The sequence below is a fragment of the Canis lupus genome, chromosome 13, assembly GCF_048164855.1.
Source record: "Canis lupus baileyi chromosome 13, mCanLup2.hap1, whole genome shotgun sequence".
Lineage (NCBI taxonomy): Eukaryota > Metazoa > Chordata > Mammalia > Carnivora > Canidae > Canis > Canis lupus.
This window is the reverse complement of record NC_132850.1, coordinates 60,446,309-60,470,041: the sequence shown is the minus strand read 5'-3', so window position 1 is coordinate 60,470,041 and position 23,733 is coordinate 60,446,309.

Genomic DNA, 23,733 nt, shown 5'->3' with positions numbered 1-23,733 from the left:
TGATTATTTTAAGTTTCGTCTTTTTTTGGGGGGGAGGCTTAATGTATGGAATTTCACTGTAGTTTTATGGGTTTTTTCCTCTGAAATCTAATGAAAGTGAACAATTTTTCATTGTTCAATGTCCATTTGGATATACATTATTATAAAGATCCCAGCAGGTCTATTGTTCATGTTTTCAATGAGTTTTCAGCTTTTTTCCTATTGATTTATATAAGTTCTTTATATATTTTGTATTTAAATCATAGAAAAGTTTGAGAGGAGTTATCTATAATATCGAATCCTTTTATTTCATGAACACTACATTTCGTTCCTCTACATATTTAGATTATTTAAATTTTCTCAACAGTGGTTTGCAGTTTTCAGTGTAGAAGCCTTGGATATTTTCATTAATTTTATTCCTGTGTATTTGATGTTTTTGATGCCACTGAAATGGTAGTTTTATGAATATCATGTTGTATTTGTTTGTTGCTGGAACATAGGAATTTTTTTTACATATTTACCTTGCATGGTAACTTTGTATCCAGAGATTTTGCTTAATTTTACTTAGGGATTCTAATAGCTTTCCCACAGATTCCTTTGGATTTTCTAACAATACAGTGTCATATGCAGACAATGACAACTTTATCATTTCTTTGTTAGTCTTATGCTATTTCCATTTCTGATCTCATTGAATATTAAAAACTCCAGTAAAATGTTGTATCTAATTGACTAAGAGAAGATCCTTATCTCATTCTCAAGAGAAGATCCTTATCCTTATCAAGAGGAAATTTTATATTTCACAATTAGGGGTGATGTTTACTGTTGGCTATTAATAATCATTTCCATTTTTAGTTCGCTAAGAATTTTTTTAATGAGTGCTAATTGAATTTTATCTAATCTTTCCTGAATCCCTAGATGTGAGCATTTTATTTTTCTTCTTTTATTTTTCTTAATGTGCTAATAAGTTAGATTGATTTTTAAAAACTCTGCTGAGATTTGTTTCACAATCAAGGGCATGATTAATTGATCTTCATTATATTTAGAGTTGTGCAGGTTATTACCACAATAAATTTTATGTTTCCATCACCCCATAAAGAAACCCTATCTGCATTAGTAGTTCCTCCCCATTTTCCTGTCTCACAGAACTCTTATTGCCCTAGGCCTATGCCACCATTAAAATAATTTGTCTCTACAGATTTGCTTATTTTGGGCCCTCCATATTTGTAGGATACAATATGTGTCCTTTGTGACTAGGTTTTTTTTTTCCTTTAGCATAATGTTTCTTAAGGCTGATCTATGTTATATATATATATATATATATATATATATATATATATATATACAGCAGTTGGTGGGCATTTGCCTTTGTCCACTTTTTGACTATTATGAAATATGGTTAGAAATACTTGTTCACAGTCTTTGTGTGAAAGTGTATTTGCATTCCTTCTGGGTATGTCTAGGAATTGGTTTTTCTCCTTTTTTTTTTTTTTTTTTTTTTTTTTTAAATCGGCTCTATGCCTAGTGGGGCTTGAACTCACAACCCTGAGATCAAGACCTAAGCTGAGATCAAGTCAGACGCTTAACTGACTAAGCCACCCAGGCACCCTAGAGTTTCTTGGTTTTTTGATACCTGTATTTTAACATTTGGGAACTGCCAAATTGTTCTTCAGCATGACTGCATCATGATAAACTCATCCAATGGATGGATAAGGGCTGTGGAGTCTCTACATCCTTGCCAGAGCTTGATATTATCTGTCATTTTTGTTATAGCCATTTTAGTAGGTATCTTTTTAGGTAGTGAGAAGTGGTATCTCACTATGGTTTTTGATTTGTGTTTCCTTCCTGATAAATGATGCTGGGTTTCCTTTTCATGTGCTTACTATGATTTTTTTTTTTTTTATCTTCTTTGGTTAAATGTCATCTATCCACTTTTTAATTGGATTTTTGTCTCTCTTTTTGTTCTTGTTATCAGGATCCTTTATTGTATCCTAGATACAATCCTTTATCAGATGTAATTTGAGAATATTTTCTTCATTCTAGGCATTGTATTTTAGTTTCCTTATAGTGTCCTTTGACATATAAAGTTTTCAATTTTGAGAAGCCCAATTTGTTCTTCGGTTACTTGTGAGTTTTGTGTCATATCTAAGAGGGCTTTGCCTAAGCTAACAATGTGAAGATTTATAACTGCCATATCATCTTTGCTGAAGAATGTTCCTTTTGTAGTTTTCATTTCTTTGCTGAAATTTATTCCTAGTTCCTGTCAACCTAAAAACAAGAAACTAGTTCAAGTAGTAAAAACATTTATTTGGCATAAAAAATTGCAATTCAGGAAACACAGGTTTCGGTAGAAACCCAAGTAGTGTCCTAATTACAGGGGGTGGACATTTTTTATGGAAGAAAAAGATGAATTCTTTAAGAAGAGTTCATTGGGAATGGCAAGCACGGCTAGAATTGTACTTCATCCATTGGTCAGGTACAGTGATCAGTAGGCAACGTTTACTTTTATTAGCCTTTTCGTATAGGATTTTTTTGTTTTTGTCAACTGTCTTCTTGGAATATTGGTAATTTGCCTCAGTTCAAAATTTAGAAAACAGGACATTCGAGACGGTTCCTCTAAAATGGCTGTTCCCAGCTTTTTTTTTTTTTTTTTTTTTAATGGCTCTATGTCATTTTTGAAAATCCTTTGTTTTGGTATTATTGTAAATGAAATTTTATTAATTTTCAGCTTGTTTTTTGCTAATGCATAGAATTATAATTGATATTTGTGTATTGATTTTGCATCATGCAACTTTGCTGAACCCATTATTAGCTCTAACAGTTCTTTATGAATATGATTTTCTGTATCTAACATTATGTTATTCTGTGAATAGAGATAGTTTTATTTCTTCCTTTCTAATGTGAAGGGAAGGAAAAATTCTCCATCCTCAAGGTTTTCCAGCTGGACTAAGAAGTAAATATACATGAGACATTAACAGGAGATAAAAATCCAAAGTTTTATTATATGTGCATGGAGGCCCAATTATGAAGTTGAAACCTATAGAAATGACCAAGGCAGGCAATTTTTATACTTTTTAGACAGTGACAGTAAATCTGTGAGGAATTGACAGGACAAAGAAAATTTAATTTTGGAGCTTCAGTCGGTAAGGAATTCTAAACAGAATTTGGGCTGTGGTAGGTAGTTAACTAGTAAAAAATAAAATAATTGTTTATACAGCCTTCCCTACTCTGAATTTCCCATGCCTGGTGATAAGTGTATCTTTTTACTTCCTGGCATAAGGAACATACCTTTCACATGGGAGGATTCTTGCTTTCAGGGGGACAGAGAGTCTGAGAGCCCTTCTTGAATAGGATGCCTCTCAGGTAACCTTTATTTCAGCTAATCAGCATGACAAAGTGGCACATTTTGGGGCTGCCAGGCCTTGGCCCCTGCAAATGCATACTTACTTTTTAAAAAAGATTTTATTTATTTATGAGAGAGTTAGAGAGAGATAGAGATAGAGAACACAAGCAGGGAGAGCAGCAGGCAGTGGGAGAAGCTGAGCAGGGAGCCCCATGTGGGGCTTGATCCCAGCACCCTCAATCATGACCTGAGCTGAAGCCAGATGCTTAACCAGCTGAGCCACCTGGATGCTCCAGATAGTTCTGATTAGAAGTCACAGAATAGATATTCTTGTCCTGTTTTAGGGGAAGATCATTCATTCTTTACCAGTCAGAAGTTAGCCGCTTGTTTCCTATACATGCTCTTTATCAGGTTGAGGAAGTTCTCTTTCTCTTTTTAGTTTGTTATGTATTTTTATCATGAAAGGTGGTAGGTTTTTGTCAAATGCTTTTCCTACATCTACTAAGATGATCATATGTCTTGCTTGCTCTAGTCTGTTAGTGATGGTGTATCATATTGATTACTATATGTTGAATTCCTGGGATAAATAATGTTGCATTCCTGGGATAAATCCAACTTGATAATGGTATATAATCCTTATGTGCTGCTTTGTTCAATTTGCTAGTAATTTTGAGGATTTGTGCACATATATTCATAGAGATATTGGTCTCTAGTTTTGTGTGATATCTTTGTCTGGATTTGGAGCCAAGATAATATTGACCTTAAGGAATAAATTAGGAAGTCATTCTTTCCCGCTTCCATTTGTTGGGAGTGACTGAGAATAATTGGAGTTAATTCTTTTCTCATAAGGATAACTGTGACTGCATTTAGGATCTCCCAGAGGAAAATCCAGGATATGCTGGATTTCTTTCAGTGGGAATGGCTTCATATGTAACTGTACATTTGGTGCATCTGTGGGAGAAGGGGAGTTTGAGAGTCTCCTGTGTTACCATCTTTGCAGGCACTCCTGTTTAGTTGTTGATATTGTAATTCTTATGATTTTGAGGGTTGACTTTTGTGTTTTCTTAAATAATGTTGTTTTAGAGGCAATAACATTATTTCTTATAATCAATATAATTTTTGAAGCCTTGTAAAAGAAGCATTTTAGGTTTGGTATAGATTAATATTTATTCTAGATATAATTTAGTCCTACTAATAAGGGATGACCTTTTTATGACTGGCTGTTGCAGGTGTTTAATGAAGACTCTTCATCCAGCTCTTTAGAACTTGAAAGATTCAAGCCCGCTTGGGTTCTAAGAATTACTCATTTTACAGCTTCCCCTATATTCTTTCTCAGCCTCATGGATTTTTATGGTATGTGTAACACAGCTAAGTATCCAGCAAAATACTCATGGGCTTCCTTTTCAGATTTCTTTTAGGTTCCTTTTTCTTCATACTTCTGCCATAAAAATTTCACCTTCTTGAATCTTCATAAACTCTAATTTCTGTCTCCTCGACTCAGTGTGAACCCCCGTGTTGTACTTGGAAATCCCATCTGTGCTTCATAGTTCAGACTGCCACCAGCAAGAAAACCAAAGTAATTATAATGTTCATCTTATTTATTTTCCCTGAAGGAGCTCAGTACTGCCCTTCCTGTTGTCCAGTGTCAGAAAACAGTTGTTTCATATATTTTGCCCTGTTTCCAAAATTTTATGGCAAGAGAGTAAATTTGGTTACATTTGCTTCTTCATGTCCAGAAGCCAGTGTTTTATCAACTACACTTTATTCTAGGAATAAATAAATGATTAATTACTATATAGAAAGAGAAGCAAATAGCAGTAATATTAAAAATTTTGGTTTGGAAAGATATGGGTCTAGATTGAGAATAAAGGCATGAGTCAGTAGGAACTTAGAAAGCAAAACAGAAATATACTAAATACAAGTTTATATAAGAAAATCTTTGGATGTGGGAATTCTAAATATGGTTTATAAAAGTGGGTTACATTTAAAAACAAAAAGGAAGGATTTTAGAGTTGAGTTATGTATAAAGAATTAAGGATGTCACAGTATGATGGGAAATACTATAGAAATGAACTACTCTGAAACAAGGGGATTTGAAGTATATATGTACAGTTAGGTTGAAAAAAAATGTTTTGTGAGAGTTTTATAGCTTTCAGGAATAAAGAACTTTATCCAGTTATTTTTACAATTGTGAGAGTAAAGATAGAGGCCATCTACTTAAAAGTCATAAAACTGATCAAATTGTTCATTTAACTGTGGTGAAGAAAACTGCACTAGTTTTAGAAGTTCCTCATCTCAAGGATTTTCAAAAATTAAAACATACTTCATGTGTTTTCCAAGATACTGAACTGAAAGCAGCTTATTCGTATTGTCATCTATTTACTAGCTCATTAAATTAAATAGGAGAGCAAATGCTGAGAACATATTTTTCAACCTATATAAATAAGTATATATTTTCTATTACTTTTGTTAATTTATCAAATATTTGTTTCAAGTGTTCTAAGAATTATTCCAGATATTCAGAATATGGAAATAAATAAGAGAAGTCAAGGGTTTATCCTCAGTAAGCTTATATTTTTGTGTAAATGTGATAGGAAAGTAATGAATTAATAAAATAGATTCATATTGCAATGAGACCTACAAAATAACAGGTTAATGTGCTAGAACATTACCAAGATAGAGGGAAGGGTTCCAATACCCAATTTTGTTAGAGAAGACTTCTCTGAGGAGTTGATATTTGAACTGTAACTGAAGGAAATAACCAAGATTGGAAGAAGGAGTATCTGAGTAAAGAGAACAACTGTAAAAGCCCAGAGATGGAACCAAGTTGATGTATTTTTGAGTTCCAAGGTTAGAGATAAGGCCGTCCTAGCTGATATATAAGTGCTGGAGGAAAGAGTGATTAGAGATGAGGGTGGAGGGTCAGGCATTTTCAGGTAGATGTGTATAAACAATGTGAATAAATCATGAATGACTTGGTAATAAACACTGGAAGAAATCTCTGATTTACGATACTTTGCAAAGAACTTTGTTGAGAATTTTGAAGCTGATTCAAGATTTTCCAGAAAAGAATGCCATGGTCACTTAAAAATATCTGTACACATTTGGTATGTGTTATTGATTGTAAATAAGGATCACATAGATAAACAAACTGATGTGTATAAACATCTTTTATGAATATATATTTATATATATACTATATATACACACTCTCTATATGCATATATATGTGTGTGTATATATATATATATATATATATATATATAAATATGTAGTATTTTGTTTATCTATCTATCCCAGGTATATAATAAATTTCGTTGAGCTAGTGTGCAGTTGTATTGGTCAAAGTGAAGTGCAAATTTGTTAGTCTCTAGTGCATTGCATCATATATAATGGGTGGCGGCGTTATGGTGTGTCTAGCATACAGACTTTGGAATCAGACAGACCTGTTTGAAACTGGGATCTGTTAATTAAAAGCTGAATGATAGAATTAGTATACTCTATGTTTTGAGTGTTAACATCCTCATTATAAAAAGGAGGCAATCATACCTCATTTGCAAATTTAAAGAATGTTAAACATCATTTGTAAATATGTAGTATTAGGTTCAGAACTGGTCACTAGTGTTATTTTAAAGCTCTGTAGGATAATTCAGTGTGTGTGTGTTTGTGTGTGTGAAATTAATAGTCTAAATTTGTGCCATGCAATGAAAATTTTGGAAACAGAGTAAATAATCTTTATTCTCAAATAATCTACATTAATGTGATTGGCTTTAAATGTATTACAGATAATGTCTCTGATTATATTTGTATTAGGTGGCAATAGAGCTAAATATATACAATTCCTGTTACACGCAAAGTCGTTTTTTTAAAGCTAGTCTAAATAATTGTTTTTGTTTTTTCATCTTTCATTTTGAGAGGACATACTGAATGATGTTAGATTTAAAAAGAACTTATATACTTTATTTTTTATATATATATAATTTTTGTAATGTTTATGTTATGATTTTATTTTATTTTTTATTTATTTTTTTAAAGATTTTATTTATTCTTGAGAGAGAGAGAAGAGAGAGAGTCAGAGACACAGGGAGAGGGAGAAGCAGGCTCCATGCTGGGAGCCTGACATGGGACTTGATCCTGGGACTTGATCCTGGGACTCCAGGATCACTCCCCAGGCTGAAAGCAGGTGCTAAACCGCTGAGCCACCCGGGCTGCCCAAAGTTATGATTTTAAAGAAATGCCAAGTACCTTTGTGCAAGAGTTCTATGACATTTATAAATTTAAATTTCTTTTTAACTGTCAAGAAGTACTATAAATGGCATAAAGAGAGGCTTGATCACCGTTTTAAAAATAAATAAATTGGGAAAGCATCACAATTGTTCAAATTGATTTAAGTAAATCACTTGACGATTCTTACATTGAAATATTTTGATATTTTGCAGATGGGAATTACAGGTTTCTTTTTCTTCCGTAGCTATTCTGATAAGTAAGTTGTTCAATCTTTTTTCTTCTAGAGTCAAAATGTCAAAGTTCATTAAGTATGGGAGTTTTCAGATATTGTCATGTGGGTGTATTAAGATTGGGTACAGTTTCAGACTTTTTCATGGTTTTTAGATAGTTTGATCTTTCTTTGCCTGCTAAATTATGTATTATTTTATAATATTAATTTCATTTGGTTTAAATTAGGCAAAGTACCGTTACTTGCTTTTGAATTAAGCCAGTAAAGAAGCCATAAACCCAACAATCCTACATTTCTAAGAACTTGAAACAAGTTGAAGTATATTCAACTAGCTTCTCAAGAGGAGAAACTATCAACTCATCATAAGATCATACTTTTTCTTTATTCTAAAATTCTTAATATGTATGAAACCTAACTTAAAGAATTGTAAATACCTACCTATTCCAAAAGATTAACCTAAATGAGTTGGAATTGTTGAAGAGTTTGTTTTTTTTTTTTTTGTTTTTTTTTAACTAAATGCTCTGGGGTGTCCTACAAACTCTTCTTCCTGGAAGAAAATACATTTTGTGGCATTAGCACATTTCTCTCTCTTTGCAACATAAGTCTTTTTTTTCAAAGTGATCTTGACAGAGATAATATTGATCAATTAAGTATCTTGACAAAAGAAAAAATCTTGAAAAAAAGTCAGATAATTGTACTTTTCTATTGTAGGAAAGAAGTACTAGTAATGTCTGTGGACAGAACTATTTCTGTTCTTTTTAAGGAATTTATTAAACTTTAATGACTGATTCTACTTTCAAGTGCATAGGAATGAGAAAAAAATGATGTCATCATTGATGTGGGAAAGTCAGAAGAAAGATTTTTAAATTTCCTTAGTACCTATAACCCATTGACAAGTCCTTGATGCAAGGCAGAGTAACATTCCTCTAGGGACTCAACTGCCTGGATGTTAACACTTTGCCAAGGGCAAAAGGCAATCATAGCCTGACACTCAGGATTCTGTAAGCCTACTTTAACATACAAAAATTCATTTAGATATTTCTTTTATCTCTAAATTCCCAAGAAGATGCCTGTTGGCAATCATCTTCCAAGCGTATTGCCCACCAGCATGCATCTGAAGGGTCTCATGACTCAGGTTTTATTAGAGGTAATAAATGGCCTTTTCCTAACAATGGCTAGCCCCCTCAAGGTCCTGGAAACCTTGTTTCCAAAATTCCTTAGAGATTTACATTATCCCGAACATCTTCCCCACTTAAAGTTATATAATCACCACCCCTCTTAACCCCATTGCAGCTCTTTCTGCCCATGGGTCCTGCCCATATGCTTTAATAAAATCACCTTTTTTTTGCACCAGAGATGTTTCAAGAATTCGATCTTGGCAGTTGGCTTTGAACCCTAATGTCTTTCTTACATTAATCATGTGTATAAACTGATGAAGTTTTGGAATGTAGGTGAGGTTTGGTGGGATGAAGCCCGGAGCTGATGACCAAGAAAGAATTCTTGAAACATCTTTGGTGCAGAATGGTGGTTTTATTAAAGCATAAGGATAGGACCCACTTGGCAGGAAGAGCTGCTGCTCAGGGATTGTGAGGGGTGGCTGGAGTTGGGGGAGGTAAGGAAAAGGGAGGTTTCAAAAGGATTTTCACATGCTAAAGGGGACTCACAGGATACTGGAGGCCTTGCCATTGTCAAGTTAAGGTTGTTTCTTCCTCTAGCAAGGCATTAACGTTAAGACAGTTGGGGACTTCCTGGAGGAATGTCACATAATCCCACCCAGGTGTTTGGGGGGTGAGTTGTTGCCAAGTGGCAGGTCATGCTTTGTCTTCAGCTGGCCTTCTGTTCCCTCATCATAAACCTCCCAAATACTGGAGTGGAAACCTAGAATAGTGACTTTGTACCACTCATTTTGAACTGCGCATCAATATATTTTCATTCTCAGGTCCATTTTTCTAAACAGTGTTTTCCTAAACAAGAAAGTACAAATCTGTCACTGTTTTTGTGAGGGACTTCAAAATGGGATAAAATTAGGGAAAATAAATCTCTGCTTTAGATTCAACCTTGAGGAATATGAAGAATGGAGAAGTTTGGCCTCCAGTGAAAGAACGAAAGAAGGGGTGGGCCTGCTATGGGGAACACCGTGACTTGGCTTAGAAGTTGGATCTGATGATATGCTTTGGACATCTTTTGTCAAAATAGTACCTGGAGTACTAACCAGATAACTGACCTCTTATATTTGGGAAAATTGATGAGGACCTTTAATGTTAACTTTTACCATGAGAAACCGAAAACTGAAAATAAAAGTGGATTTAAAAGGTTTTTTATGTCAAGAAATCCAGGGTAAGAAATAGAGGTTGATATATACTGATATATATATTTTTTTGACACAATTTGCTCCGTTATATTGCTCCTTTATCTCTGCCTTTTCCTCTCATGTCATTGCAGCCATGACATCTTTGGATTAGTACCAACTTAATTTTAATAGTGTACGAAACCTGCTTCATCCCCTCTAACTCCCTGTATGCTGTTATCATCACAAACTATGTCTATACATTTTCCCCTGTAAACATAATTTATAATTACTGTGTTACACAGATTTCTTTTAAATTAGGAAAAAGCTGCAAATGGAAAATACATTTATTCTTTTATATGCTTACTCACGCAGTTGCCTTTATTGGTGCTTTGTATTTCTTCACCTGACTTTGAGTTGCTATTTAGTGTCTTTTCATTTCAGCTTGAAGAAATCATTTTAATATTTTTGTCGGGTAACTCTACTACCAAGAGAATATCTCACTTTTAGTTTATCAGAGACTATGTTAATTTCTTTCATTCTTGAAGGATAGTCTTGTTGAGTATAACATTCTTAGTTGATACACACACACACACACATATATATGCACAAATACATACATACATGTTAGGAGCATGGTATGAAGGTGAAATACAAGTTGTGTCCCTTCACAGTGGCAGCTGCATTCAGTCATAAAACAATGTTAATCACAATTATAAAGCAGGTTCAGGATTCTAAACTCACTGACATCTCACCGTGTGCTTAAACTTGGCTTCTTATACAACACACAAAGGAGGACATAATACAAACCACATGACCAACGAGATAACAGAAAAGTACAGGAGGTTAAGGAACCAAACGCGAAGTCAGTCTTTGGGTGCACAGTTGAGATAAGGCCTTGGCCTGGTCCAGGTCAGCTCTTGGCACTTAGTGCTTATAATGTTTAAGCAGTGAAGGATCTTAGTTCTGTTTGGAGATAATTGTGCAGAGCTTTTGGTGGCAGTTGCCTTTTTTTAAGTGGTCAGACATAGAGAAGTCATGCCTAAAGAGTCTGACAGTTTGCTGCTCAAATCTTCCTGTTCATAAAGGGATTTAATTGGTCTTGGGCCCCTGCGGATCTCCTCTGGTCCTGCTTGTTATCAGTTCAGGAGTGTCAGTTGACACAGGTCGGGGCAGTATCTCATAGCTGCAGTACCTTTAACTGCTTAACGTCATTGTTTGACGCAGGTCCCTGGTTGACATGAGAGACTCCATTTTGCTCTCTACAACACACATATATAAATATATTTACTTTGTAAAAAATTTTTGGAACTTTGATTATGTCATCCCACTGCCTTAGGTCCTTATAGTTTTGATGATAAATTATTTGTGAATCTTACTGAAGATCCCTGTTCAAGATGAGTCACTTTTCCCTTGCTTGCTTTCAAGATTCTGTTTGTGGCCTTCAGTAGTTTGACTACTGTGTGTCTAGGTTGCATCTTTGTTTAGCCAGTTTGTAGTTCCTTGAGCTTCCCGAATGTGTAGATTAAAGGTTTTCATCAAGTTAGGGATTTTTTTACTATTATTTCTTCAGATATTCTTTCTACCCCTTTCTATTTATTGTCTTTTTCTGAGATTCTCATTAGGCATAAGTTTGTGTGTTTTATGGTATCCCACAGGCCTCTAAAATTTTATACATTTCTCTTCTTTCTCTGTTGCTTTCTTTTCTTCATGCTTGATAGTCTCAGCTGAACTATCTTTTAGTTCACTGATTCTTCTTCCTACTCTAATCTGTCTTTAAGTCCCTATAGCAATTTATTTTAAATGCCAGCTATTGTACTTTCAGTATTAGCATTTTTATTTTGTTTATTTTTATTATTTTTCTATTTCTATTTTCTATATGATTGGACATTGTCCTCATATTTACTTCTTTGAACATATTTTCTTCTCAGCTTTAGAAAATATTTAAAATAATTGATTCAAAGTCTTTGTCCAATAAGTCTAGTATCCTTTTTCTCAGGAAAATTTTCTATTGATATTTTTTCCCTATGCATGGGCTATACTTTCTTGTTTCTTTGGATGCCTCATAATTGCTGTCATTGTTGAAAACTGCGCATTTTAAATGATAGGATGAGGTAACTCTAGAAATCAAATTCTACTATCTCCCAGGGTTTTTTTTTTTCTGTTTATTATAATTTGTGTAGTTATATGACTTTTCTGAATGAATTCTGTATAGTCCATATTCTTTGTCAAATGTGACCTTTGAATCCTCTACTCAGTTAGCTCAGTGATCAACAAATGATAGAATAAATATTTCTTTAAATGCCTGGAATCAATAAATCTTCTAACCTTTCCAAGGGATTCTGTATATTTTGGGGGCACATCTTTAACATTCATCTAGGTGGCTTTAAACTTTGCTTACTCTTCACTTGCTGCTTACATAGAGCCTCAAGATCAACTATAGGTTAAATATTAGAGGCTTCTCAGATCTTTCCTGGACATATGTACATCTCTTCATCTACATGGCTTTGTAGATTCCCAGGAATATATTGGGAGTTTTTCAAAGTTTTTGTGAACATCTTATTCCTCAACTTTTACTATTAACTTTTTGCTTAGACTACTGCTTCTCCCAACTATTACCCATTGCCTCAAGCAGTCATGCTATTAAAACAATTGCCAGTAAATATTTTCATCAAATGCCATGTTAGGAGTAGCTTTTATCACTGAGCAAGCTCTGATCAGATTTCATAAAAAACAAGCCTTTTGAACAGCTCTGCCAACAAGCCATGAGACATGTAAAATGTCTTTGTAAATTAAGCCCATTCCCTCTTCAGTACTGGGAATCTGTGATGTGACTTTCTATACCACCACTGAGTTAAGAAGCAGGGGATGCATCTGTAGTAACTTAAAATGTCACGAAGGTCACTTTCTTACTGATATTCTATCATTGTTGCTGCATAAATGCTTTCCAGGTTGCTGGGAACTTTCAGTTAGTTTCCTGAGTTCTGAAAGAACTTTGTCCTGACAATTTTTGCATTTTTTCCCACTGTTTTTATGGACTGATTTTCAGAGGTTCTTATACTACGTTATTTTTGCTGATGTTACCTAGTCATGATATTTTAATGCAGTTATCATGAAGAGAGAAGGGGCAAAGATGGGCAGTGGCTGACTCTAAGGATATGCCCAGCATGTTGGATATTATTCTTTTCCTTCTATATCCTTGGCCAAAGTAGCTGCAAGGCAATCTGGGAAACATTTATTCACAGTGGCCATATATCCTGCTAGAGATCAGGATCCCATTGTTGAGCAACCAGAAGAAAATGCTTAGTATGGCAGAAAAAGGCAGCTGCGATATTTTCTTGCATACAACATATTTCCTATTCCCAAAGGGAAGCTCTGATATCTGTTCTTATATCAACCTCATAATTCTTTTTTTTTTTTTTTTTTCATGAGGAGACTCTAAGTATGGAGTGGCCTATGGTGCCATCCAACCTCATAATTCTATTCAGTTACTTTATCCAACCCATTGTTAAAGATTTCTGTGTGCTAAACTGTTGTGTCTATCCAGCTCAGATATGGCTTCTTATAGTCTAGAAATGTAAAAACACAGTAAATAAATTGAAAAATGACGATAAAAGAAGAAATTCATCAATGATTTATTTGTAGCTATAATCAGACACCACTTGGCAGGAATTGCACAGATTGCTTGACTTCTCATGGTAGTAAGTTATTTGTTTAGGCTAGCTAAAAGACCCTGGATATGCCTCTATCTTTTCTGTCATAGAATTTTGCAGAAATGGTAGAAAGGCAGAAACAGCAAAGAGTCAGAAATGTCAATAATACAGTTTTTTTCTCACTATTTTCCCCATCACTATACCTGATTATCATGTTGTTTTTTTACCTTATATACTGCAAATTATGTCTGGATTAATATTTTTACTTCTACAAAACAGGGCACCAGATTTTTATTCTTTAATACCTGAGTTCTTGAACTCTATGTCTGTTTTACTCTGGACATGAGGAATCCATAGACAACTTTTGGCTCTGAAACAAAATTGCTTCTGCTGCCATCTGCCCCAGTATGATGCATGACCTACATTTACCTCTTGACATAAAACACTAATATTCAGATACTGGGCTTCCTGCTTCATCTGACTTAGGGAAAAAAAAACATGTCCATTTCTATATTGTCACCTGAAATGGATGTCTCCACTTCAAGGGGTTTACTCTTTCCTTTCAAAATCTAATGTGGGTGTGTCTGCTGTTTGAAAATTTTGTCAGTGTATCAAACTATATCTATTGGTAACAACCAATTTGGATAATTTAATATTTGATTTTCCAGACTTTGCATGCTGTGAAGTTTGTCGTTTGGGGTTAAAGTGACTTGATTTAGTATCTGCCAAAAAACCAAGGCAGTGAAGTCATGATACAAAAAATATTAATATTGTATCTCTTGACAGCTATAGCTATAGTGTATATTGTAGGAACGGGGAAGGCAGAGAAGGTAAAATGACAAGATATTTTGTTTTGAAATAGAGTTAGAAGAGTGAGAAGAGGATGGAGAGTTAATCTAATTATCTAACTCATCCAAATTACCTACTGCAACTAGGTAACTTATTCACTTTGCCTTCATTTATTCTGTCTCTTTATTCTTTTTTCTCCCCCTTTCTCTAATTTTTTCCTATTTTTATTCTCTTTTCTTTATCCTTTTATATTTCTTCTTAAATAGTAATACATGTACTAGCCCCTCTATATCACAAAAATTTTAAAAGTACATTTAAGAAATCATACGCAAAACAGGATAAGTACTTTTTAGATAGTTACTGAGGAATACTAAACCAATGCTGGGCTTATGTCTTATAACTTTTAATCTGCTTGTTTGTTTTTACTGTTTTACATTACACTGAACTGTTTATGACTCTCTTGGATAATAGTTACCTGTTGCCACATCATTGAATACTAGCTTATGGGCCCTTATCATGAAAGTTTGTGATATCCACCCTCTTCCTTTCTCTTCCTTTCTTTTATTCTTCTTTATTTTAGAGAAATTAAAAGAAATTAGAAAAGGGAAAAGAATTGTATTTTTTTAATTTATTTTATTTTGTTTATTTCTGTATATTATTTTATTGGAGTTCGATTTGCCAACATATAGCATAACACCCAGTGCTCATCCCATCAAGTGCCCCCCTCAGGGCACATGTCACCAGTCACCCCATCCCCCCGCTCACCCCCCTTCCACTCCCCCTTGCTCGTTTCCCAGAGTTAGGAGTCTCTCATGTTCTGTCCCCTCTCTGATATTTCCCACTCATTTTCTCTCCTTTCCCCTATAATCCCTTTTTTTATATTCCCCAAATGAATGAGACCATATCATGTTGTCCTTCTCTGATTGACTTAACTTCACTCAGCATAATACCCTTCAGTTCATTCACATTAAAGCAAATGGTGGGTATTCATTCTTTCTAATGGCTGAGGAATATTCCATTGTATATATAGACCACATCATCTTCTGATGGACACTGAGGCTCCTTCCACAGTTTCACTATCGTGGACATTGCTGCTATAAACATTGGGGTGCAGGTGTCTCAGTGTTTCACTGCATCTATATCTTTGGGGTAAATCCCCAGCAGTGCAATTGCTAGGTCATGGGGCAGGTCTATTTTTAACTCTTTGAGGAACCTCCACACAGTTTTCCAGAGTGGCTGCACCAGTTCACATTCCCACCAACAGTGCAAGAGGATTCCCCTTTCTCCGCATCCTCTACAACATCTGTGGTTTCCTGCCTTGTTGATTTTCCCCATTCTCACTGGTGTGAGGTGGGATCTCATTGTGGTTTTGATTTGTATTTCCCTGATGGCAAGGGGTGCAGAGCATTTTCTCATGTGCTTGTTGGCCATGAGTATATCTTCTTTGGTGAAATTTCTGTTCATGTCTTCTGCCCATTTCATGATTGGATTGTTTGTTTCTTGCGTGTTTAGTGTGATAAATTCTTTATGGATCTTGGATACTAGCCCTTTATCTGATTGTCATTTGCAAATATCTTCTCCTATTCTATAGGTTGTCTTTTAGTTTTGTTGACTGTTTCTTTTGCTGTGCAGAAGCTTTTTATCTTGATGAAGTCCCAATAGTTCATCTTTGCTTTTGTTTTTCTTGCCTTCGTGGATGTATCTTGCAAGAAGTTGCTGTGGCCAAGTTCAAAAAGGGTGTTGCCTGTGTTCTCCTCTAGGATTTTGATGGATTCTTGTCTCACTTTCATCCATTTTGAGTTTATCTTTGTGACTGGTGTAAGAGAAAAGTCTACTTTCATTCTTCACGTGGCTGTCCAATTTTCCCAGCACCATTTATTGAAGAGCTGTCCTTTTTCTAGTGGATAGTGTTTCCTGCTTTGTCGAATATTAGTTGACCATAGAGTTGAGGGCCTATTTCTGGGTTCTCTATTCTATTCCATTGACCTCTGTGTCTTTGTGTCAGTACCACACTGTCTTGATGACCACAGCTTTGTAGTACAACTTGAAATCCTGCACTGTGATGCCCCCAGCTCTGGTTTTCTTTTTCAATACCCCCCTGGCTTTGGGGTCTTTTCTGACCCGCACACAAATTCTAAGATTATCTGTTCCAACTCTCTGAAGATAGTCCATGGTATTTCGATAGGGATTGAATTAAACGTGTAAATTGCCCTGGGGATCATAGACATTTTCACAATATTAATTTTTCCAATCCATGAGCATAGAATATTTTTCCATCTCTTTATGTCTTCCTCAATTTCTTTCAGAAGTATTCTATAGTTTTTAGGGTATAGATCCTTTATCTCTTTGGTTAGGTTTATTCCTAGGTATCTTATGCTTTTGGGTGCAATTATAGATGGGATTGATTACTTACTTTATTTTTCTTCAGTCTAATTATTAGTGTCTAGAAATGCCACTGATTTCTAGGCATTGATTTTGTATCCTGCCACATTGCTGAATTGTTGTTTGAGTTCTGGCAATCTTGGGGTGGAGTCTTTTGGGTTTTCTATGTACAGTATCATGTCATCTGTGAAGAAGGAGAGTTTGACTTCTTCTTTGCCAATTTGAAAGCCTTTTATTCCTTTTTGTTGCCTGATTGCTGAGGCTAGGACTTCCAGTACTGTGTTGAATAGCAGTAGCGAGAGTGGACATCCCTGTCGTGTTGCTGATCTTAGGGGAAAGGCTCCCAGTGTTTCCCCACTGAGAATGAGATTTGCTGTGGGCTTTTCGTAGATGGCTTTTAAGATGCCGAGGAATGTTCCCTCTATCCCTACACTCTGAAGAGTTTTGATCAGGAATGGATGCTGTATTTTGTCAAATGCTTTCTCTGCGTCTATTGAGAGGATCATATGGTTCTTGTTTTTTCTCCTGTTGATGTGATCTATCATGTTGATTGTTTTGCGAGTGTTGAACCGCCCTTGCATTCCGGGGATAAATCCCACTTGGTCATGGTGAACAATCTTCTTAATGTATTCTTGGATCCTATTGGCTAGTATCTTGTTGAGGATTTTTGCATCCGTGTTTATCAGGGATATTGGTCTATAATTCTCCTTTTTGGTGGGGTCTTTGGTTTTGGAATTAAGGTGATGCTGGCCTCATAAAACAAGTTTGGAAGTATTCTATCCCTTTCTATCTTTCAGAACAGTTTTAGTAGAATAGGTACTGTTTCTTCTTTAAATGTTTGATAGGGGATGCCTGGATGGCTCAGCGGTTTAGCATCTGCCTTCGGCTCAGGGCGTGATCCTGGAGTCCTGGAATTGAGTCCCGCATCGGGCTCCCTGCAGGGAGCCTGCTTCTCCCTCCATCTATGTCTGCCTTTCTCTCTGTGTCTCTCATGAATAAATAAATAAAATCTTAAAAAAAATAAATGTTTGATAGAATTCCCCTGGGAAGCCATCTGGCCCTGGACTTTTGTGTATTGGGAGGTTTTTGATGACTGCTTCAATTTCCTCCCTGGTTATTGGCCTGTTCAGGTTTTCTATTTCTTCCTGTTCCAGTTTTGGTAGTTCGTGGTTTGCCAGAAATGCATCCATTTCTTCTAGATTGCATAATTTATTGGCATATAGCTGATCACAAATAAGTTTTTAAAGTCGTTTGTATTTCCTTGGTATTGGTTGTGATCTCTCCTCTTTCACTTATGATTTTACCAATTTGAGTCTTTTCTCTTTTGAATAAGGCTGGCTAATGGTTTATCTATTTTATGAATTCTTTCAAAGAACCAACTCTTAGTTTTGTTGATCTGTTCTACAGTTTTTCTGGTCTCTATTTCATTGAGTTCTTCTCGACTCTTTATTAGCTCTCTTCTGCTTGGTGTAAGTTTGACTTGCTGTTCTTTCTCCAGTTCCTCTAGAAGTGCGAGGTTAGCTTGCGTATTTGTGTTTTTTTTTCCAATTTTTTGAGGAATGCTTGTTTTGAGATGTATTTCCCTCTTAGGAATGCTTTTGCTGTATCCCAAAGATTTTGAACAGTCGTATCTTCACTTTTATTAGTTTCCATGAATCTTTTTAATTCTCTAATTTCCTGGTTGATCCATTCGTCTTTTAGCAGAATGCTCTTTAACAACCACGTGTTTGAGTTTCTTCCAAATTTCTTCTTGTGATTGAGTTCTAATTTCAGAGCATTGTGGTCTGAAAATATGCACGGACAGTCCCAATCTTTTGATATTGGTTGAGACCTGATTTGTGACCCAATACGTGGAGAAAGTGAAAAAACCTTCTATTCTGTGAAAAAACTTTCTATTCTGGAGAAAGTTCTGTGTGCACTTGAGAAGAATGTGTATTCAGTTGCGTTCAGATGCAAAGTTCTGTATACATCTGGTCCAATGTATCATTTAAAGCTCTTGTTTCTTTGGTGATGTTGTGCTTAAAATATCTGTCATTTGCAGAAAGTGCTGTGTTGATGTCTCCTATTATTAGTGTATTATTATCTAATATATCTTTGGTTATTAATTGATTGATATGCTTGGCAGCTCCCACATTAGGGGCATAAATATTCAGGATTGTTAGGTCTTCTTGTTGGATATACCCTTTAAGTATGATATAGTGTCCCTCTTCCTCTCTTACTATAGTCTTTGGGATAAAATTTATATGATATGAGGATTGCTGCCCCAGCTTTCTTTTGAGGACCATTTGAATGGTAAATGGTTCTCCAACCTTTCATTCTCAGGCTGGAGGTGTTCTTAGGTCTCAAATGAATCTCTTGTAGACAGCAAATAGATGGAACTTGCTTTTTTATCCAGTCTGAAACCCTGCGTCTTTTGATGGGATCATTTATCCTATTCATGTTCAGAGTTACTATTGAAAGATATGAGTTTAGTGTTATCATAATACCTATTCAGTCCCTGATTTTGTGGATTATTTCTTTGGGCTTCATCTTTCTTTCACAGGGTTCCCCTTAATATTTCTTGCAGAGCTGGTTTGGTGGTCACATATTCTTTCAGTTTCTGCCTATCTTGGAAGCTCTTCATTTTTTATATTCTGATTGAGAGCCTTGCTGGATAGAGTATTCTTGGCTGCAGATTCTTTTCATTTAGGACCCTGACTATATCTGGCCAGCCCTTTCTGGCCTGCCAGGTCTCTGTGGAGAACTGCTGTTAATCTAATATTTCTCCCCATATAAGTCAGAGATCTCTTACTACTTTAAGGATTTTCTCTTTATCTTTAGAATTTGCAAGTTTTACTATTAAATGTTGAGGTGTTGAAAGTTTTTTATTTATTTTTGGGGGGGTGACCTCTATCTCTTGGATCTGAATGCCTGTTTTCCTCCCCAATTAGGGAAGTTCTCAGCAATGATTTGTTCAAATATGCTTTCTGGCCCTCTGTCCCTCTCGGCACCCTCTGGTACCCCAATTATACGTAGATTTTTCCTTCTGAGGCTGTCATTTATTTCCCTTAACCTTTTCTCGTGGTCTTTTATTTTTCTCTTTTTTCCTCAGCTTCCTTCCTTGCTGTCAACTTGTCTTCTATGTCACTCTTTCTTCCACCTCATTAACCCTTGTCGTTGGGACCTCCAGTTTGGATTGCATATCATATCATTGATTTTTAATTTCGGCCTGATTAGATCTAAATTCTGCAGTCATAAAGTCTCTTGAATCCTTTATGCTTTTTTTTTTTTTTCCAGAGCCACCTGTAGCTTTATAATTGTGCTTCTGAATTGGCTTTCCTGACATCAAATTGTAATCCAAATTCTGTAACTCTGTGGCAGAGTACTGTTTCTGTTTCTTTCTTTGTTGTGAATTCTTCCTTCTAGTCATTTTGCTTAGCGCAGAGTGGCTGTATGAATGGGCTGCATCAAGAATATCAACCATGACTTAAGTAAATTTCACCCTAGATGATTCTGACGAGTTCAGAGACCAGAAATTAAAAACAAAGATCAGAACAAAATAAAACAAAAGAACCACTAAAGTGGAAAACAAATTTTAAAGCAAAGTAGTGAAAAATAAAAGGCAAGGAATTCTAAAGAAGAGAAGAAAAAAGAAAAGAGGAAAAAAAAGAGAAAAAAGGCAAAAGTAAAGAGAAAAAAAGGAAAAAGAGAAAAAAAAAAACAAGGATGGGCAGGCTGGGAGACGGTGTGGTGAGGAAGTTGTAGTGGAGGGAGACTGTAGTCTACCTGAGGGGACCTAGAGGGTGATCCTCTTGGTTCTGAGTATATTAAGTTATTAAAAGAGGGGGGGGACAGAAGGGGAATGAGGAATCTCACAGAATGAACCAGCATGGTATACCTACCACTTGCTTCTGGGTGCCTGCTGGTCGTGTTTTAGAAGGTATTAACTTGCGCCATTGTGGAACAAAATGAGTCAGAGAAAACAACACAAAACAAAAACAACATATCTTGTATATCTCCCAAAATTGAGTGTGTTGAAGGGAATCTAGAAGTGGAAAATATATCTAGGACCTGTAATTGTTGAATTATGAAAGTCAAAAAGGAAGAAACTTAAAAGTGAAGAGGTGGTAAAATGTTGTAGTTAAGGTGGGAAGAATGAAAAAAAAAATTGAAATTTAGTCTGATATAAAAATGAGTTGTACTGGAAAAAAGAAGAAAAAAATAGGAAGGGTACCCTCTGGTTCTATATACTATCAATCCCTGGACTTCCCTGGAGCTCTCAGTGCTGCTGGGTCCAGCGCTTGCTCTTCCCCTTCCAGCTGTTCTTCTCAGGGACGGGCTGCTGTGCTCTCAGGTGGGTGCACCGGGGGGAGCTGCCCCTCCCAGGCACATGGTGACACCAGGACGAACAGCAGTGCCCTCGGCCAGCTCTCCAGCTCTGGACTGAGCCCCCCCCAGTAACGACCTGCAGCTCCCAGTCCACACTGGCCTACGTGCTCGAGGCGGGGTGGGGTGGGGTGGGGTGGGGTGGTGTGGGGGGGGGTGGAGGGGGGGTGGGGTGGTGTGGGGGGGGGTGGAGGGGGGGTGGGGTGGGGTGGGGGTGGTGGAGGGGAGGGGAGGCAGGGCGGAGGTGCTGTAGTGCACAGCTCGGGGCACCCGGCGGCAGGAGTGTCCTCGACAACCTGTACCCCCCCCCCCCGCTGCAGCAGGAGCATCCCCGCCGTCCTGGGTCCCCCCCTCCCCCCGCAGCAGGAGCGTCCCCGCTGTCCTGGGTCCCCCTCCCCCCCGCAGCAGGAGCGTCCCCGCCGTCCTGGCCCCCTCACCCCCGCAGCAGGAGCATCCCCGCTGTCCTGGGTCCCCCCCCCCCCGCAGCAGGAGCGTCCCCGCCGTCCTGGGCCCCCCTCCCCACTCGCAGCAGGAGCATCCCCGCCGTCCTGGGCCCCCCCCTCGCAGCAGGAGCCTCCCCGCCGTCCTGCCCCCCCCCCCCCCGCAGCAGGAGCGTCCTCGCCGTCCTGGGCCCCCCTCCCCCCTCGCAGCAGGAGCGACCCCACCGTCCTGGGCCCCCCCCCCCCCCGCAGCAGGAGCGTCCCCGCCGTCCTGGGCCCTCCCTGCCTCCGCCCGTCCCGGGGGGAGCGCAGGACCTGGGCGGTGTCCCCTGGCGCCCCTGGATCCGGGGCCTGCGCTGCTGAGATCGCGCTCCCAGGAGCCCCAAGGCAGCGCCCCCGCTGCCCCCGCTCCCCCCAGGCGCTCCCCAGCCCTTTTCGGAGCTCGGCCGGTGTCCGCTCCCTGCCGGTGACCGGGCCTGGAGGCGCCCCGTCCCCCCAGCCCTGCCGAGCGCCCTCCCGCCGGGGAGCATCGGGGCTCCCCACGGCCTGGCCGGGCTCCCCGCGGCCCCTCCCAGCTTCTTTCTCCCGCGTTTTATTATCGTCCGCCTGGGCCCAGGTCGGCAGCGCAGACCCCGCCCTCGGTAGCCTGGACCCCTTCTCTGCCGCAGGCCAAGTTCGTAGGTTTTCGGGATGGGGTGCAAGTCACCCAGGTGAGTTGGCGGGACAGGTGACTTGGGGGCCTCGTCCCCCGCCGGCTGGGCGGCCGCGGAGAATCGTGGTTTTGATTTTCGGAAACATCTGAGAAAACCGTTCAACTGCTGAGGCTCTTCAGTTACGGAAATCATCGTCCAAACACATGCCAAGCATTTTTCCTCTTCTAGAATACTTTAAAAACTTAAACTTTATGAAATGAAGGCTCAGTACATACTTTAATAAGCATCTTAAAAAGAGACCATGTAGAATTCATTATTCATTTTTTAATTTAAAACATATTTTTGACCCTTTGTCCTAAAGGTATTGTCTTTTCAGGCAAATGTCTTAGAGACATGTCACATAGCAAAAGTAAAGTTAGTTCTAAAAAAAGGCCCTTATTTTGCGAATTTATTTTCCTTCCAAATTCTTTTATTTCTTTTTGTTCTCTGACACAAAAGACTGAACAACGACATGAAATAATATATTGCTCCCTGGAGAATGACTCATGATCTGTTAGACATTCATCAAGTTTATTAAGTATTTAAAAATGCGAAAAGCATAGCTAGTTAGTGACAAAAGCTTTCGTATAATTAGTAGAATGAATATAATGAGTTGAAAAAATATATCTGCATGAAGAGAACATCTTTGGGAAAATGTAAGAGACTGAAAGAAGGAAAACTACCTTATTTATCTTCCTAACTATATTGTTTTGAATAGAGTATTGGTTAAAATAAGTCTCAGTTGGGCTATATTGGAATGCTGATGTGCCTGCTTCTCCCCCTGCCTATGTCTCTGCCTCTCTTTCTGTGTCTCTCATGAATAAATAAAATCTTGATTTTTTTTTTTTTTTTTTTTGCCAAATTACCTATCATTTGAGACTGTGATTGTTCAGTTTAAATGAAGATCGTGATACCTATATTAAGGTCGTTTTGACGGATAAAGGTGATAGCATAAGTGAAAGTGCCTAGCAAAAATGAAGCATAATATGTCCACAAAGAAGATAGTTTCTCCTTTCACTTCGTTTGTGTGGCTCTTGATTTTGCATTTCTCTTATATTATAGACCAGTATTTCAGAGTTGAGTAACGATCCCTTTTTAGGAAGCAGAAGGAGTTTGAGAGACATGAGCTTAAGAAGTAGTCTTATTTAATAAAAGATATCCTTTCATTGTGAATTGTTACTGCAAAAACAATATTTGTATTATTGATGACTCAGCAATAGTGAGCCTTCATCTGGAGATGTTTGCCATCATTCATAGCTGTAAATGAGCTGAATGTGTATCTGTGTATTGTTATTTCAAATACCAGTAGTAACCCCCACTTCCAGGATTATGAGCCTTTTATATATGAGC